This window comes from Nesoenas mayeri (assembly GCF_963082525.1).
Source record: "Nesoenas mayeri genome assembly, chromosome: Z".
NCBI lineage: Eukaryota > Metazoa > Chordata > Aves > Columbiformes > Columbidae > Nesoenas > Nesoenas mayeri.
The window spans coordinates 61362209-61380595 of record NC_137542.1 but is presented as its reverse complement, the minus strand read 5'-3'; positions in this window follow the sequence as shown (position 1 = coordinate 61380595).

Sequence of the window (18387 nt, the reverse complement as noted above, 5' to 3'; positions counted from 1 at the left end):
CTCTTCCTTTTGGGAGACTTCAGTAGAAATGGTCAAAATCAAAGGGAAGAAGAGCACATTAAAAAAAAAAATAAATGCACACTTAAATGAAGCAAAGACTTAGCAGGGTTTCATCTCTTTCCTCCTGACTGCCCAGCCGGCATGACCACACACACGTGCCTTCTGGTCTCTCCACAGAGACAGGAATGTGCCTTGCTGAAGCCTCTTTTCATGGGGGCCTACAGCAGCTTAGTTTTTCATGCACTGCTTGATTACTTTCCTACCACATCATCTGGGCCATAAGATCTGCAGATAACACGGTCACTGAGCTATTAACTGCAATGTCTATCAGTAACACCTAAACACCTCCTCCCACAGCAACATGCAGCCCCCAGGCAGGATGGAGGGGCAAAGCAGCCACCCCACACGGATAATGTGCTGAAGGAGCTGCACACTTGCCGTTCAACTTTCCATTTCAGGAAAGAGCATCCAGGGTTTGTTAGTGCTCTGGTTCATGAAAACAACACATACCTGAGGCCAGGTGTCCCAAGCGTTAGGAGCTGAGCTCAGACTATTATTGAAAACCCTGACTCTTATGTACACATTTTGCAAAGGTTTCTTCAACCAGCCACATGATTACACAGTGGTTTTGTTCCTATGAAGTACCTAAATTCACCTAAGACACTTTATTTTGTCCTTTGTCTGTCTTAAGTGCTTTTCACTGCTGCTTCTTTAATATTCAGACTTACCACATGGCTTAAGCCAAAAGGTTTTCTGACCAGCATACTAGTTAATCAACCGACAACCTATTTTTGGCAGCACACCTCACACTGCAAACTGCGCAAAATTAAAACTGACTTCAGAGGAAAGTCATGCTAGCATAGACACTGCCTAAACACTGCTTTCCAGTGCGGCTTTCCTGCCCCAAGATGAGGTTCTGAAGCGAAGGGCAGAACTGCCACCCAGCACCAAGCAGCTCAAAACCAAGGAGAACCACAACGAGAGCTGAAACGTGGGCAAGCTGCTGCCAGGCACCGGCAGAGCTGAAGTTGAGCTGAGTATGATTAGGTTCTGTCTCTGTGCTCAAATATTACCACATGGTGACTCAGCTCAGCATTAGAAAATAACATCACTGCAAAATGTCTAAATTAAAGACTGTCCAACTGCTCTTATCCTGATGATTTTGGAAAAATAAAGACAATTGTTTAGTCTGACCTGAGCCTCGCAGTATCACATCACCCGGTTCCCCAGTAGAACAGCTATTTTCCATTAGCTAGACCATCTGGACTTGACAGCAGTACGAGATGGGCTGTCTGTCTCTCTGGTTACTTACATCTACCATTTAAAAGAGCAAAAAAAACCCCACACTTCTAATTTGTCTGCTACAGTTCCCAGACCCTGGTTCTTGGTGAGGCTTTCTTCACTAGCTGAGAGAGCTTTTTAATTATCCGGTCTTTCTTCCCTGCTCATCAAAAAGAACCCAAACCATTTACCCTTAGTCTCAATTGAAGGCTTTAAGACTTTTCTTCCCTGCAACCTAAGTTGTTTGCATTCTCTTCCTGCATCCCTTCAGATCTCCCCAGCCCATCCTACAAAAACTGGGCAGCACCATCAGCCCAGTAAGTCATCTTGCTCTTCTACCTCAGGTGCAGCCAAAAAGAAGGTAAGATAATGCCCCACAGCACCCCATGCGGTGGGACCAGCCTGCCCTCCAGGCACCACAAGTCAGCAATGGCAACATCTGACAATTTGAGGTCCTCAATTCCTACAACAAGATTTTCTCCAGGTTAGCCCTGACGTTCGAGACCAGGACTCTAGAGGCAGAATGGCACACATGGATGCAACACGGTGCTTCACTGGGGACAGACAGAACCAAGAACACGGCGTACGGCCGTAACTGCTTAAGTCCATGTACCACAGGAGTGAAGAAGCAGTTAAAGTGAAATTTCTGTATGCACTGACTTCAAAGCACATAGCTGGAACAGCTGCTTCACTTTTGAATGAACCGACAGCTCTGAGCTGTTCTACAAAGATGTGTCTTTATAAGGTACTTTGGACACTGAGTTTTTAAGGCAGAGGAAAAATTACATTAACACTTTGTATAAATTGACTATGGGCAACAAACATTAACTATTTCTCACCATATTATATTTAGAAAAAAAATATAACTGCTCATAGCATTGCTAATATGTTCCAGTTTACACCAATGTCACAACAGCCAACTTCACATGCATTCCCAGATTGGCAGGTTCAAAATGGAGCCTGCTCACGTTTTCCCATTACTTACTTCTTGATGAGCATTTTAAAATACAATTACAATGACTACTGAAGAAGTATCTTGAACAGGATACTTCTTCAAGGAAGAATCCTTGAACAGGATTCCTGAAACACTGTTTTGCCAGTGACTGTAATACAAAAAGCCAAGGGAAAAACACAAGTTAGATTTCTTCAAAAAATGTTAAGAGCTGTTCCTGTTAAAACTCAGTGCGAGAGATGGCAGGCTGACACATTTTTGGATCAGTCCTACTGGGCAGAAAGAAAGACAGAACTTTCCATTTTCAGACTGTGAACATGTATACATTTAAGTACTTGAGCATACGCTGTCTCTAACTTTTGGAATTTCCAAACATCAGTCCCAGCACAGTTATCACTAATTAAATTGATGATGAGAACACTAGGTGCACCAGGACTCCCTTCTAATCAAACACGGGGCCATCTTCCCACAGCTGCTGCCACGGTAAGCGCTGCAGTCCCCGCCGCCTTACGCTGTAGCACACACCAGTGTTGAGGTCCGTCTCCTGGGTGACCTGAACAACTCACCAGGTCAGATTCAGCTGGCAGAATGGTCAATCACAGCCTAAAAATCTAGGAGGCCAGGCACCTAACATGTCAAAACATATTAGAGCCCAACACTAGTGAAAAAGAAATAGAAGCACCATTAACTTGGGCATGAGAAGGACCTTGGAAGCAACCCAAGGTCCAAGTGTCTTCACATGGCTAAGCTGAGAACACCAAGCAGCCTCAGCATGTGTTTGGGATGACAGCTGTTGCCAGCTTGAGACAAGACCTTCAGCTCTTCCTGCAGTCATAGGTCAGGCTTGCATCCAACCACCCCCCGACACAACTGTCTTGCACCCGCAACTGTGAGTGCATTTGTCACAATGAAAATCTCAGGAACAGAAAAAAAAAACCCACAAACAAAAAACTGAAAACAAAGACACCCTGGAATACCTGTACTTGCAAAAACTAAAATAAAAGCAGCAATAGGATTTATATCCTTCTGCAGAAAAGTATCCCCTTGCTCTTAAAAGTAAATGTCCTGCTCTTACATTGCTTTCACAGCTCTACAGCTATGGGTATTCAAGCTGTGTGTTTAAACCCACAAGGTAACCACCTTGTCAGATGTTAGAGAGATGTTGGAGTCTCCTTCTCTGGAGACATTCAAGACCCACCTGGACATGTTCCTGTGCGACCTCACCTAGGCGTTCCTGCTCCAGCAGGGGGGTTGGACTAGATGATCTTTTGAGGTCCCTTCCAATCCCAAACATACTGTGATACTGTAAAGGCTAAAAGAAATTAGGCAACAATGGGAAATAAGCAGGAATGAGAAAGAGTATCTTCTGCCTCTTACACAGTTCCAGGGAAAGGATTCCAGCCTACCGACGCAAGTGTCAAATGATACAATGCCTACAGGATCTCACTGGTTTTGGTTGCTTTTCCCTCCCTTTCTAATCACTTTTGAATTCAGCAGCAAATTTTATCCAGCTTTGGCAGACAGATCGGGGCCTCAAAGATATTACGTTCTTAAAATTTCCTTGAAAACAGATAAAGGTTTAGCAGAGAAAAATGATCTCAACCTTGAGCAAGGAAAAGGCTGCAACACAAGTTCAGTATTATTAGAAAGGCAACTGACGTAAGATACCAACCTCAATGAACAAAGCTGCAGAAAAGCAGGCTTTGCTAATTCAGATGTTCAGTCAACCATCCGTTTAAAACAAAAATGCCATGCTCCTGCAAACAGGGAAAAAAAGTCCTTCCTCAGTCTCTTTTTTTCTAACTGTATTTAAGTGGAACACACTACAGAACTCCACATCAGACCTCAGACATCTAGCTTCATCTTCAATCATGATTCATAGTGGTGGCGGGGATATGGAAAGGCAGTTGTGAGAGGTGGTAAAACCCACAGCTAAATTTCTCTTTTTTTTTTTTACCTGCCCAGCTCTGGTTAAACACAATAAACCAAAGTCCTCTCACCCAGGAAGACCATTTGCAAGAGGAGAGATGTGTTTTGGGAAGCACAGCACATGGAGCTGAGCCAGGAACGCCCCAGCACTTCACACCGCGCACCACCCAGCAGCACCCTGGCATCCTCAGAGGACACCAGCCCGGACCAAGGTGGCAGAGCCACCCTTTTCACCACGTAATGAGACCATGAGGGCAGGACTGCACGCCCCCTTCTCAACCTGCAGATGCGAACAGGTAGTGCCAGAGAGGCAGGCAGCCCCAGAGCGCACAGGAGGCTTCCCTCCCTCGCCCCAAAAAGTTGAGGTCAACCTTATAAATCATTTTTCTTTTCTTTTTAAACTCCTCTGAATTAGAGGTCTGGGTATAAAATGAAAATCCGATACTCTAACTTGCAGCACATCTTACTACATTATATGATTTCTAAGTGCAGAACAGTATTACAGAAAGCACTCAAGATTTAACAGACCTACAAAAATAGCTTTATAAACTTTAGTAACTACCAGTTCTAATTGAAAAATCCATCTCCTTGAACAAAGCAGCTACCCCCAAATTAATGTTAACCATCTAAATTACATTTATTTAACTCTGGAAAAAACATACTCATTGTAATAAAGATTTTCTGCAACAGCTGCTTTTCTTAACCATGATCTCAACTCTATTCTCTTGAGAATAACTACTGAAGAAAAGCCAAATGTAAAATCCTGTTTCCTGTCAATTTAAGCAGATGTTTTCATGTAATCAAAAGCATTGTGGAGGCCTAAGCCAAACTGTATTCTCACCGCACTCTCAAAATATGTCTACCAACAGAACACCAGGAAAAGAAGAAGCATTTAGCAAGCTTACTACAGTTCAGAAACCTAAAAGTGGCAGTTCTCTTCAAAACAATGTTGTATGTTGCATGGTAAAAACCAACTGCAGAAACTAAGGTTTATACATGTCCAAGTTCCTTGAAAGCAAGTTCCTAGGGTCTACTTGGCAAGGATGCAAGTCACACAGTAATGTTGATTAAGATTATTTTAAATAATTTTTGAGTGCAAAATCAGCATAACCAAAGTACACTGAAGTTTGGTAGCTTACCACTCTATCCTTTAACATCAGGAATCTTGTCTACAAAACCTGAATGCATGTATTCCAACAGGCACCATCAACTAGATGTTTGGCATGGTTTGACCCAAAACCAAAAGTACTGATCGCTTATTGTCTGCTTCACACTGGGAAAATTTGCTGGCATTAACTCATAATGGAACTTTGATATCAGCTAGACATCCATGCACAATAGCTGCACTTTCACAGCCCAGATGGACAATACCAAAGTTCTCGGGCAGTTCTAGGAAAGCAGATTGACAGAGACAGACAGGCAGATACAAGACATACACAAGGCAAAAATACTTCCTACAAAAAAATCCTGCCCCATATATCAAACCCAAACTAGTATATTTTAGATAAAAAGGAGGGATGCAACATGAGCATTGATTTTGGGACATATACAAAGTTTCATCTTTCCTCAAGAAAATTGTCTGTTTCTGGAGACAGGGTTAACTTCACCTTTGGGAGAACATTTAAGGAGAGGCCAAATTCCTTCTTGATTTCTCAGCTTGATTAACAGTACTCATAAAATGCCTGAGGAAGCTAGGTTGAAGGAGAAAGAAGAACTTCCCACCCTTTTGTTTTTCTTGTGTATTAATAATGTTAAACAAACATCCCTTCATCAAGGTTGGAATAAATCAAGTCATAAAGGCAAAGGCCATTTTTCCTCTTAAAAAAAGTTACACTGCATGCTGTTGAGACATGGTCTACGCCATTTATCATCCTAGCCTATAAAAAGGTTATCCACACCAAGTTTGCTGGTATAACTCCAGGAATATGTCGTATATAGCACAGATAAGTCTTACATCAAAAATAGTGCTTAAGGCAGCAGAATACATCTCCCCAGGGTATTGCATAATTTTGGCACTATGACTGCATTGAGGGCTTTTGCTTTAGCTGCAACGTCACTAAGGAGTTCGGTTTATTTACATACTCCAAAGTGACACATCAGTGCCAGTAAAACACATTATTATCAGATAATACCACGTGTGATAGGAATAGTTGCTTTAATAACATCTCAAAGTTCAGTCACGCTGAAGCCATGCCATTCGCCACACAAGTCTCACAACAGTTCCATCCTCTTGGTATTGTTACTTCTGTAGGAACTCCACCAAAAAAACCCCAAACATTGAAAACGCAAACAGCCATGAACCGCTGCAGTGACAGCTCCTACTAACAGCGCTTCGTTGAGCTTCTCCAAAACTTGTTTTGGGTGCTGCTGAAACACACACAAAGCAGCAGTCAGGAGACTCCCTGCTTTTAAGAAGAATATTAGCAAACGCAGGTACTGCTGTCCTGCTTTAAGAGGAATATTAGCAAACGCGGGTACTGCTGTCCCGCACAGCCGCCCAAGGCTGCATGGTGAGGCGCAGGGGAGCTCCCAGAGGCCAGGCATGTGCAGACACGTTCAGTAATCCCTCCTGGCCCACTGAAGACTGAAAGAACCACAGCTGGAAGACCAAATTTAGCCTAGGATTCCACCCTTCAGGAAAGATCTCAGATTTCTTTTTTTTCCAGGTGCTTCACACAAAAGCAAGAGAATAATCAGATGCTGGGGTGGGGGGGTAGCGGGGAGTGCAGAGTGACCAATTAGGAAATATCAGTAGAATTAGGATGAGGCATTTAAATATGTAAAACAATAGGAATAAGCTCACTGACTAGTCTGTTGCAGACAGGACAAGTAGTAATGGTTTTCTATTGCAGAAGTGGAGACTTGGGAAAATGATGCACAAAATAAAGTGCCTGAGGGAGACGTGGTCTAACACCACCGGCAGGAACAGAAGTCCTCCCTTGCGTGCAGTCAAGGGAGGAGATCTGGACAGAAGCTCACAACCATCCTTCTCCAGTTCCACAGTCCTCCACTCATCAGCTCAGATTCAATCAGGAAAACAGGTGCGTCGCAGGAAGATGCAGAGCACAGATTACTCACCTCATGCACGCTGAGGGACACACACCCTCCATCTCTCACTTGCTCTCACTTCCTCCACTAGCACCTGAACTTGCTCAATCTTTCCACAAACCAAATTTAAAGCAGTTTGTGGCAGGGTCTGAAAAGTGCCAGGCAGCCAGCAGCTAAGAGAGAAGTTAAGACCACATAGACTTCTAACACCGTGGGTATCAGCTCCCCGCCACCAAGAACCAGTAGCAGTCACCTAAGCACCTCTCGTAGCTCTGAGTGACCTGTCACCCCTTTGGGAATGGCTCCCTGCGGCACAGGCCTTTGGGAAGTCTCGTCCCCATGCCCGTCGCCCCAGCGCAGCTGCTGGTGCGGACACGGCCAGCAGAGCCGCTCTCCGCTCCCTCACCCCGGCGAGACGGCGGCGTCCGGCTGCGGCTTCTCCCGAAGGGCGAGGGGAATTCATGCCGGGGCTCGGCCACTCGCCACGGCAAACACCTCACGAACCGCGTGTCGGGGGCAGCCCCGCGGCACTCGGCTGCCGCTCCGCAGGTGCCGCTGTTACTTTAACGCCTTCGGCTGCCCGGTCAGGCTGGCTCTCCCGGGCTGACCGCGAGGCAGCGGAGCGATGCGGACCCGTCCCGTCCCGTCCCGTCCCGTCCCGTCCCGGGCTCTCCGTCCCCCGCGCTGGGCCGTCGCCACCCGTCCCGGCGGAGCGCCTCCCGGGCCCTCGCTCTCCGCGGCGGAGCTGCGGGGCGAGTCCCCACCGCCGTCCCCGCACGGATCCCCCACCGCTCGGCACAGGGCAGGCTTGCGGCGCCCCGCCGCGCACACCTGCCGGCCTCCCCGCGGCCCCAGCCCTCACCTGGCCGGCGCAGCAGGGCGCGGACATGCCGGCGGCGCGGAGCGGCCTGGCTCCCCGCTGCCTGGCTCACGCGGCGCGGGCAGGGCAGGGCAGCGCGGCACGGGCGCCGCTGCCGCGGGCGGAGCGGCACCGCCTCGGCCCGGCACCGCCTCGGCCCGGCACCGCCTCTGCCCGGCACCGCCTCTGCCCGGAGCCGCACCGCCCCGGCCCGGCCGCCGGCCCCCCGCCCGGCTTCCGCTGTCGTCAGCCTGCGCGGCGGAGCGGCCCGGGCCTGGCGCTGAGCGCACCGGCTGCCGCGGAAGGGCCGCGCTGCCGTTGTCGCCGCTCCGACCGGCGGGCCTGGGCAGCCCCTCCGCCAGCCCTGGCTTCCCCGGGCGAGGGGACACCCCCCGAACCGGGAGCCGCTGGGCAGAGCACCCGTCCTCCCGCCCGGACCGGGGAGCGGTGCCGCGGCTGAGGCGCAGCAGGTGTGAACCTTCCCGTCCCGCTTGCCCGAGCCAGCAGAGGTGTCGGTTCCACGTACGGCCGCGGCGGGAGGGCACCCGTGCGGGCTGCCCCGCTGTACCGAACATCGTCGTGCCAGTACAATAGGCCCAGGCAGGATCTCTCGGCAAAGCATATTTTATTAGTGATAGTGCAAAACTGGGTGTCTTACCTACTGGAAGGCACACGGAATACGGCCAAAAGCCCCTGTTTATATCACCCGAATCACGGCTGCAAATTTCCTCACCTATTCCCCATTAGTTGGGTACTGCAGGGTCTACAGACTACCCGACACCTGCCTCAGTTTACCTGCCTCATTCATCTAACAACCCCCTCCCCTCACTGATTCGAAGTATGGATTCCTGGCTCTCTGGCTATCCTTCCCCCTAGCTCAACTTTTTAAATATAGTAATCAGTTTGCATTTCGGGATTAGTTCGAGGAGACTGTTTTACATTAAGGATTCATAGCCAGATGTCTCCTCCTTGCCCCCTCCCGCTGGGGTCAGGTGCCAGACCAGTTGTTAAAACAACATTCGTCCCTCAATGGCTCCTTGCGCTGCTGTCAAGCACATTGCTAAGATCACTTACCTGCTCACACGCCCTCTAAACCACCCGTTTTTTAGTAGCTGCAATTTAACAAACTCAGTGAATAAGAGAAACATAAGAATCTTAGAAGACCAGCATGAAGTGTAAGTTTAACGCTGCGACGCACCAACCTTGAGTTCCAATGGGTTTGCCGCGGCCCGCGGCCCTTGCACTGCCCACATGTTGCTGGAGAAGCTGTGGTTCTCAGAGGATGGCTTCGGGGCCCTGCGTTCCTACAAGGAGCCGAGATCTTCCCTGGTGTTGCTGAAAGACTTTCTCCAGCATCAGCTGCAAGGAGCCAAGGGCAGTACCGGGTGGCAGAGGATCTCTCAGCTTCCTGTGTGATGGTCTTTGCTATTGCAGACAAAGGCACTGATAGTGGTGGCGTCCCAAAGGGTGGGATCGTTATCTGGCCTGTAGATAGCAATTCACATACAGGGTCGAGGTAATTGTTTCATTTGCAGTTCCGGGCAGAAAAAGGTGCTGGGCAATCTTTCGCAAAGCATACCAGGAGCAGAATGAGTTACGTATTTATACATTTCAACTTTTAACCACTCCTAACATACATATTTATGCCTACTTAAAGTTCATTGGCCTAAACTTTGCTCTCTTCGGTTTAAAAGGTACAGTGAAGATAAAATTTTCTATGCATGCTCAGTGAGTAGGGTCTTCTGGAGGCGGGTAGCTTTCAACAAGGAGGTGTGGTTTTGTAATAAAATGAGTGTATAATGACTATAGTTCACCAAAGTTCACAACATACCGCTAGTCCTTGCCAAATTTCATTGTTTGATACTAACCGCATATTCTTCAATCTTTATCTCAGGGTTTGTCCTTCAAGTTCCTCTCATAAGTAACCAAGTCCTGTTCTGTTTGAATAATATTTTTTTGTTTTATGGTCTGCTTTGACCTTCTGTAAAACTCCATCAAAGTTACTGGAGACATCAGCCCCACCGCGGTCCAGGCTCTGACGTGGCTGACGCTCCTGCTCTGTGTGAGCAGCGAACGCCCCAAATGCAGGTGAAGGCTCCTCAGGCCACGACTGGGAGCTGGAGTCTCAACACAACTCCTCCGATTTACAGCTCCTCTCCCTAGAAGCAGGGCTGAAGAGAAAGAATCAATAATTGAACAAGGGACAGGAAAGCAGTGTGGCCAGGAAACGGGCAATGGAAAATTTTAACTCTGAAACACAGTCAGCTTCCTGAAGCATGTGGTTAAGACATGAGAACACGAGCCTCACAGCATAGTAAGAACTCAGCAAAACTGCATTCATCTTTTATTTCTGTTCCAGACTTCTTATGCAATCACGAGAAGCTGACTGGTCAGGCTTTGCTTAATTTCCACATCTGCAAAATCAACTCAAAACATGATGGAGAATCTGAGGTTTAATTTAAAAATGAAGCTGTCTTGCCAAGAGAAACTGGTGAAGGTGACATATAGGTACAATGGAAGAGTACAAGGGGCTGTACTGCATGTCAGCGCGTCTGCGATAGCAACAAGCATTCACCAGGTAGGGAACACCATTAGTTCACTCCTCCATGCAGGTCTGTTAATGCCAGCCTGCGCTGTTATCACTGACACAAATCCAGCCTCTGCACTGAAGAAAACAGCAGAGCTCTGTAATGGCCTTTCCAATCAGCAAGAGCACGCCAGGGCCCTGGGATGTGTGCCTTGGCTTTTTGAGTGAAAAATTTGTCACCAGGAAGGCTTGCACTTTCCTGCTGTGTTGCTGGCAAGCATTAAGCAGGCTAATAGCAAAGCAAAGAGCAGATGTTACTGCATGAAAAGAACTGTCAGTCTGAAACTACCCATGCTTTTAGAATAAGGTTTACCCATCAAATACATATTCTGAAATCAGAGAAGGCTGTTGTGTTCCCCTAATCTGATTTACTGGACAGAAATCTTCAACCAGTAATTCCTGCATCAGACTGTTCCTTTTGGCAGGATAAAAAGTGTGTATTTGAAGTGATGCTAATTCTGGTTTAGGGCTTTCAAGTGGCAGAGAAGCTGTCGCATCAGGAGAAAAAGGCAGGATGCTTTGGCCTTGCTTTGTATAAGGAATTTTAAGAATTTTTAGATTTACAGAGTTGCAATGAGTCAGGCAGAACAGGGCAAGAAGTGGCGCTGTGTGAAGTAAGACAGCCCAGGAATGGAGCTAAAACTCTGGTCCCAGTTCAGGAGCTGGGGAATGAGGAAGGAAGGGAAGCACTTGGTTACTTGTAACCATGTGTTGCTTCCCAGAAAAACACCCGTGTAGAAGCAGTTGTGCCCTGTAGCAAGCCACTTTCCCTGCTCAGAGTGCGGTGCCGCAGGCAGAGCAGAGCGGCAGAACCTGAAGCCCTGGGGATGAGTCACTGAGACACTCACCTTCAGGCAGCCTGCGAAACTCTGCCTGCCAGACACCCGGCCTGGATCCACACGTGGCAGTGACCTTCCGTGGCACACCAGCTTTGCTCGGGCCCCTGGGAAAGCCATCGGCCTTGGGTCCCAACTGCAGTTTCACTTGCAAGTGTGGCACCTTGATATGCATCCACTTTACTCATTCGCAACTCATTTCTGCACGGTTTCTTGTAGCAGAAGCAGGACAAGGAGCTGCTGGAGACGGTCCAGCGTAGGGCAACAAAGATGATGAAGGGAGTGGAGCATCTCCCTTATGAAGAAAGGCTGAGGGAGCTGAGTCTCTTTAGTTTGGAGAAGAGGAGACTGAGGGGTGACTGCATTAATGTTTACAAATATATAAAGGGTGAGTGCCACGAGGATGGAGCCAGGCTCTTCTCGGTGACAACCAATGACAGGACAAGGGGTAATGGGATCAAGCTGGAACACAAGAGGTTGCACTTAAATTTGAGAAAAAACTTCTTCTCAGTGTGAAAAATGCAGTTGTGATTCATGCTAAGATATTTAATGTTTACAGGTATAACCAAATGAGGCACGGACTCTGAACTTGGAGAAGGGAAAGGTGGTTAAGTTCTATGTAAAAAGTTATGAAACTTGTTTAGGAAGTTATATTGATAGAGGGAACTAACATTTTAAGGGTTAAGCAACTATATAATAAGAGCCTACTAACAAGCTAACATTTTAAACCACATTATTAATATCTAGTTTAGAGCTGTATGTAACTAATTGTGCTAAAAAAAAACAGGACTTCATTAAATGCTGAGATAAGAAGTTTTACAGCACCAGCTGCAACCTTGAGGAGACAAGATAGCCAAGATTTACAGCAAAAAGGGGGTGCCAGTCTGGTTTCAGTGGGTTTGGTAGCTTGAGTTCCAGCCAGTTCCTCCTAATGAGCCAAAGGTAAAAAGTCCACTGTGACGAAGCTGAAGGAGCCTTCATCCAAAGACCCCTAAAGACCCTTCCTCAAATTCACCAAGTGACATTGCACAGGCGCAACAGGGGAGGGTTTATGGAAATGAGTATCTGAGACTCATTTTAATAAAAAGCGGGAAAGGTCATGAATATGTATAGGTATTTCTGCGGTAATTATGAATATGTAATACCATACTGTATTTAAGCACACTTCTTATTGTTAAAGGTGTGCGTGTTGGGCAGAGTGAATCCCCTGTGCACCCAGCGCTGTTTTGCTTATGCTCTAATGAACACACGTTTAAAGAACACAATTAAGAAATTGGATTAAACGTTGTTTATCCATAGAAAAAGCGTAAATTATTTATTTCATCAGTGAGGGTGACAGACACTGGAACAGGCTGCCCAGGGGGTTGTGGAGTCTCCTTCTCTGGAGACATTCAAAACCCGCCTGGACATGTTCCTGTGCAACCTCACTTAGGCGTTCCTGCTCCAGCAGGGGGATTGGACTAGATGATCTTTTGAGGTCCCTTCCAATCCCAAACATACTGTGATACTGTGTGCTCACTGCCCCCCTTCACTGTGAGAAGAATGCAGCGTTACAGCCTCTGCAGAGAACTCAAAAGATGTTAGTGGCGAAGCAGAGAGCTTTTTGGCATAGCACAGGGAAATCATAATTACCAGGATTGCTCAAGGACTCTGTGCTCTCTCAGTACTCACATAGTATGAACCAGCTCAGTGTATTTTCAAGTAAGAATATTGGGAGTTGTGCCAGTTTGCTCACACTTTCTGAAAGGAAGCTGCAGCTTGCAATACTGCTTTAAACGTTCTGTAGTTTCAGGATTTTACAGTAATGAAAGGATTTTGGTTTGTGCCAAGTGGGAAAGAGAAGAGCACAAAAAATCTGTATCCAGTGAGAAGGAGAAATCTACCACTTGGCTGGTTTTTTTCAGGTGAAATTAAACGCAGAAAATATTTCCAAATGTAAATGTAATCAGAAAGAAAACAAAACCAGATCGTTACACACCATGGTGGCCACTTACATAAAATTAGTTCATTTTTTATAATATAAATTCAGACTTTATATGCTGGTTAAAGTACAAAACATGTGAAATTGCGTTATGGGTAAATGTATGTTTTGCTTGAGCTTGCAAGTAGATACCAGTAAAAACGTGGTTATGGGAAGGAGGGGAAATGTCTGTGCATGTGCATGCACATGTTCTCAAAACCACCCCTCGGATCTGAAACGAAACTCTTACACAGCTAATGACCTAACTGCTGTGATGTTTGCTGAAATAGTTTCCTGTGGAAAAGGTATTCCAGTGAAGGGCAACAACATGCAAAGGTGTGATCAGACAGTAAAAATAATTTATTTACCACCTAGGAGATTCACTTGCGTGTGACTGCACACCCACGTCTCACAATCTAGGTGGCTAGATTTGCATCTTACTGATTTGCATCTCCGGCTGCTACTCTGCTTGTGAGCAACAGAATAAATAAATAAACAAGAACATTACAATAAGAGCTGTGAAGAGTCCTGAAGTGAAGCTGCCAAATTCATGTACACTGTGATTAGGTTACAAAAGACATCACTGACCAATTGACATGATAAATGCTTTCTGACCACCTGCAAACGAGGGGATATTTTTCAAGTTTTAGATCCTTCTGCATGAAAAGAGGGAGACAGAAGATTAGGTAGATACATTGTTTTGAAGCAGAGTGCTTAGTTTATATTTAACTAATAACAAATAGATGTATTGTAAGTAAGAAACTAAGCAATTATAACTAACATCATTAATTATTTCTTAGTATAGATGTATGTCAAAAATGTCAAAAACTGTACTGCATATATAATAATTATGTGGATATAAGCAACACAAGAGCATCCAGTCTTTGGAGCACTTATAGAGGATGATACCCAGTGTTCCCCAGCGCTGAGAAAATAAAGAATGCTGCTCAACAGCATAATTGACTTTGCTGCCAAGTTTATTTCTCTGTTTCAGTCCAATGACAGGAAAAAAAATGAAGTAACTTTTATGCCATATTTTGATGTTTGAGCTTTTAGGATCTAAGCTTTCGAGCTGTTGTCAGCCTCTCTGGGGGCTGGAGACTGCATCTACCAGCAGCAGCTTTCGGAAGAGCATCAGTTAGCTTGGGATCTTGTAACAGACTTACCTACTGCAGTATTTGTTGCTGCTACAATGGGATGATCACCTTTGAGACTGCGTATGGAGGTGCAGGGAAGCACATAGAACCAATATAATAGCAAAGAATGCAATGAATGATCTGCCAGTGTAAGGCGAGAGCAAGCTGCAACTATACATTTCTGAGATGTGGAGAAACACAGATTGTCAGAGCACACGGGGCCAGACACACACGTGTAACCGGCCCTTCCAGAATATCAAGTTGGTCACAATACTACATGGTGGTATTTTCCCCTATATCTTTACTAGTGTTCTCTAATGCACACTGATTTTTTTTTTCTAGCTAGTAATAGTTAATTAAAAAAAATCAAAAGGAAAAAAAAATCCATGCACTTAAGTAGTCAAATTTGGTCAGATTCTGATCAAATGAAATGTTCTGAATCACTTGTTGGACTTGAAATAAAGGATTTCATAGCATTTGAAGATTTCAGTATTAAAAAACCCACAAGGCTAGTATTTCCAGACAAATTTGCTTTAAAATAAAGCTTTTATTTTGAGAATGATACTTGTTTTTCACTCCAATGTTAATTTAAAGTGGATTAAAATTTGCATTACCTATTAAGGAAATACATGAACTAAACCTTTCTGAGTACTTTAATTTTTGTAACCAAAGTACAGAACAGTAGTATTACACAGCTGTGCACTGAGCTCTGCAGATGCTGCATTTGCACCCTCTTTGTTTGTCCTTTTTAACACAATACCATGTAATGCCAACTATGTCATTCTTTCTGACCTCTCAGCGACTGTGTGCAGTACAGATTTTCATTCCTACATCAGGCTTTTCATTATATGATATCTCAGGTTTCTCAATCACAGCTAATACCTTTACCTTACAAACAGCTCACACAGACATTTAACCTGGGCGAGACTAAGGAAACTTTATGCTGGGAGAAAAGCAGACAGCAGCGTTGCTAGGTAAGGTTAACATAAAGGGTCTTTTTAAAGAAGTTGTAGGATAATATGAAGCTAAGCAGGCTCAGGCTGCATGCTGGGAGACCTACCGGTTATCTGTCCTTACAATCTGGCAGAGTGACGATTCGTGGGGAGACAGGCGTTAGGTTAAGACCACATCTGACCATCTGCCTCATTTCTCTGTCACACACTGCCCCTACTGACCCGGAAAGCCGATCCACTTGTAAATCAGCACTTCAACTCCTGCAGTTAGGTGTGACTGATAGATTAAAATCAGTTTCTACCATCATAAATAAAGATAAAAAACATGGTGTCACTGTCTTTCTGCACCATTGACTTCCTGAGGAAGCTGATACGGCAAAACCAAAGCAAGCTCCTGAAAGTATGGGTGAGTTTCAAGCAGCAAGAGAAAGACAGTTTTACATTTGTCAGCCCAGTAGTAGACTTCTTCAGAATTACCAGATTGCAATACTTCATTAATTATCTGTTCATTTTCTTGGCCAGTGAACTTCTTCCTTAAAAAAAATCCAAGAGAGATATTGATTCACAGAAAGCAAATCCATGCAGGACAGCCTAAGTATTCTTTGAGGATACTTGCCTACTAGCCTGACTCAAACTGCAGGTTTCCCAAAACCAAAGGACACAGCTCCCAACCCATTGTCACAGACAGCTTTGTGTAACCGTCAGTGTCCCTAATGAAGTGTCACAAACCACATTCCACTAATGCTTTTCAGCTAAGAGTGAAATGCCCCCTCCTCCTCCTCATCTCTTACCTGCAGAACATTCTGTATGAAGGTTTCCGGGCACAATTCAAACCAACAGCACTAGAGGAAATGGTCAAAACACTGGTGACCTCTGCAATGACCACACGGCAAGTGTCTCCAAAAATCCTCATGGGACCTGGCTTCCTGTGCATTTGATTCTTGGGAAGAAAAAGACACCCACCTCCCACCAACTCATTGTCCTTCTATTTGGAAGAACATGTTTCTAAAAGGAATAAATAAAAAATATGAATGAGTTTCCCACAAATAGAAGGAAAAAAATTAAAATACTAGAATTGAACAAAGAGATTATATGAGGCTAGTTCAATAGCATAAAAACTGAGATTTTATTCCAGCTCTACTTTGGGAAGTTTGAAAATGAGAAATTTGCATTATAGGATGAAGAAAGTTTGGCTAAGCAGAGTTCTCAAGCTAGCAAGAACAGAGCTGCTTCTGGAACCTTGCTGGTAGTGGTGGTGGGCTACAGGAGGAACAAACATAATTCCCAGCAGGTCTTCAGGAAGATAAGAATCAACAGAAGGTTTTCCTAGGAAGTGCTGTATTTTGGAGCCAAAAAGAGACTGCAGCCATGCATGTCTTTTTTCCAGCCTCTCACACTACTGGAACAACTTATCCTTGGTGCCATCTCAAGACATATCAAGGATAAGAGGGTCATTAGGGGCAGTCAACATGGCTTCACCAAGGAGAAGTTGTGCTTAACCAACCTCATAGCCTTTTATGAGGACATAACCAGGTGGAGAGGTGATGGCAGAATGGTGGATGTGGTCTACCTTGATGTCAGTAAAGCATTTGACACAGTCTCCCACAGCATCCTCACAGATAAAGTGAGGAAGTGTGGTCTGGATGGTCGGGTAGTGAAGTGAACTGTGAAACGGCTGAAGGGAAGAAGCCAGAGAGTCGTGGTCAATGGGGCAGAGTCTAGTTGGAGGCCTGTATCTAGAGCAGTGCCTCAAGGGTCAGTACTGGGGCTGGTGTTGTTCAACATATTCATCAATGACTTGGATGAGCGACTAGGGTGCACTGTCAGCAAGTTTGCTGATGACACCAAGCTGGGAGGAGTGGCTGACACGCCAGAAGGCTGTGCTGCCATCCAGAGACCTGGACAGGCTGGAGAGTTGGGCAGGGAAAAATTTAAGGAAATATAAGTAGGGCAAGTGTAGAGTCTTGCATCTGGGCAGGAACAACCCCATGTTCCAGTATAAGTTGAGGAATGACCTGTCAGAGAGCAGCATAGGGGAAAGGGACCTGGGGGTTCTGGTGAACAGCAGGATGACCATGAGCCAGCACTGTGCTCTTGTGGCCAGGAAGGCCAATGGCATCCTGGGGTGTATTAGAAGGGGGGTGGTCAGTAGGTCAGAGAGGTTCTCCTTCCCCTCTACTCTGCCCTGGTGAGACCACATCTGGAATATTGTGTCCAGTTCTGGGCCCCTCAGTTCCAGAAGGACAGGGAACTGCTGGAGAGAGTCCAGCGCAGGGCAACAAAGAGGATGAAGGGAGTGGAGCATCTCCCTTATGAGGAAAGGCTGAGGGAGCTGAGGCTCTTTAGCTTGGAGAAGAGGAGACTGAGGGGTAACTGCATTAATGCTTATAAATACGTAAAGGGTGAGTGTCAGGAGGATGAAGCCAGGCTCTTCTCGGTGACAACCAATGATAGGACAAGGGGTAATGGGTACAAACTGGAACACAGGAGGTTCCACTTAAATATGAGAAGAAACTTCTTCATGGTGAGGGTGACAGACACTGGAACAGGCTGCCCAGGGAGGTTGTGGAGTCTCCTCTGCAGACATTCAAAACCCGCCTGGACACATTCCTGTGTAACCTCATCTGGGTGTTCCTGCTCCGGCAGGAGGATTGGACTGGATGATCTTTTGAGGTCCCTTCCAATCCCTGACATTCTGTGATTCTGTGATATCCACAAGGTGTATGTCAAAACACGGCCCACCAAAGTGCCCAAAGCACTTGGTTAGTTCTCCAAGAAGTTTCCCTATCTCAACTTGACAAGCTAAATCCAGACCTATCCTTGTTTTATCCTATGATTTTATTACA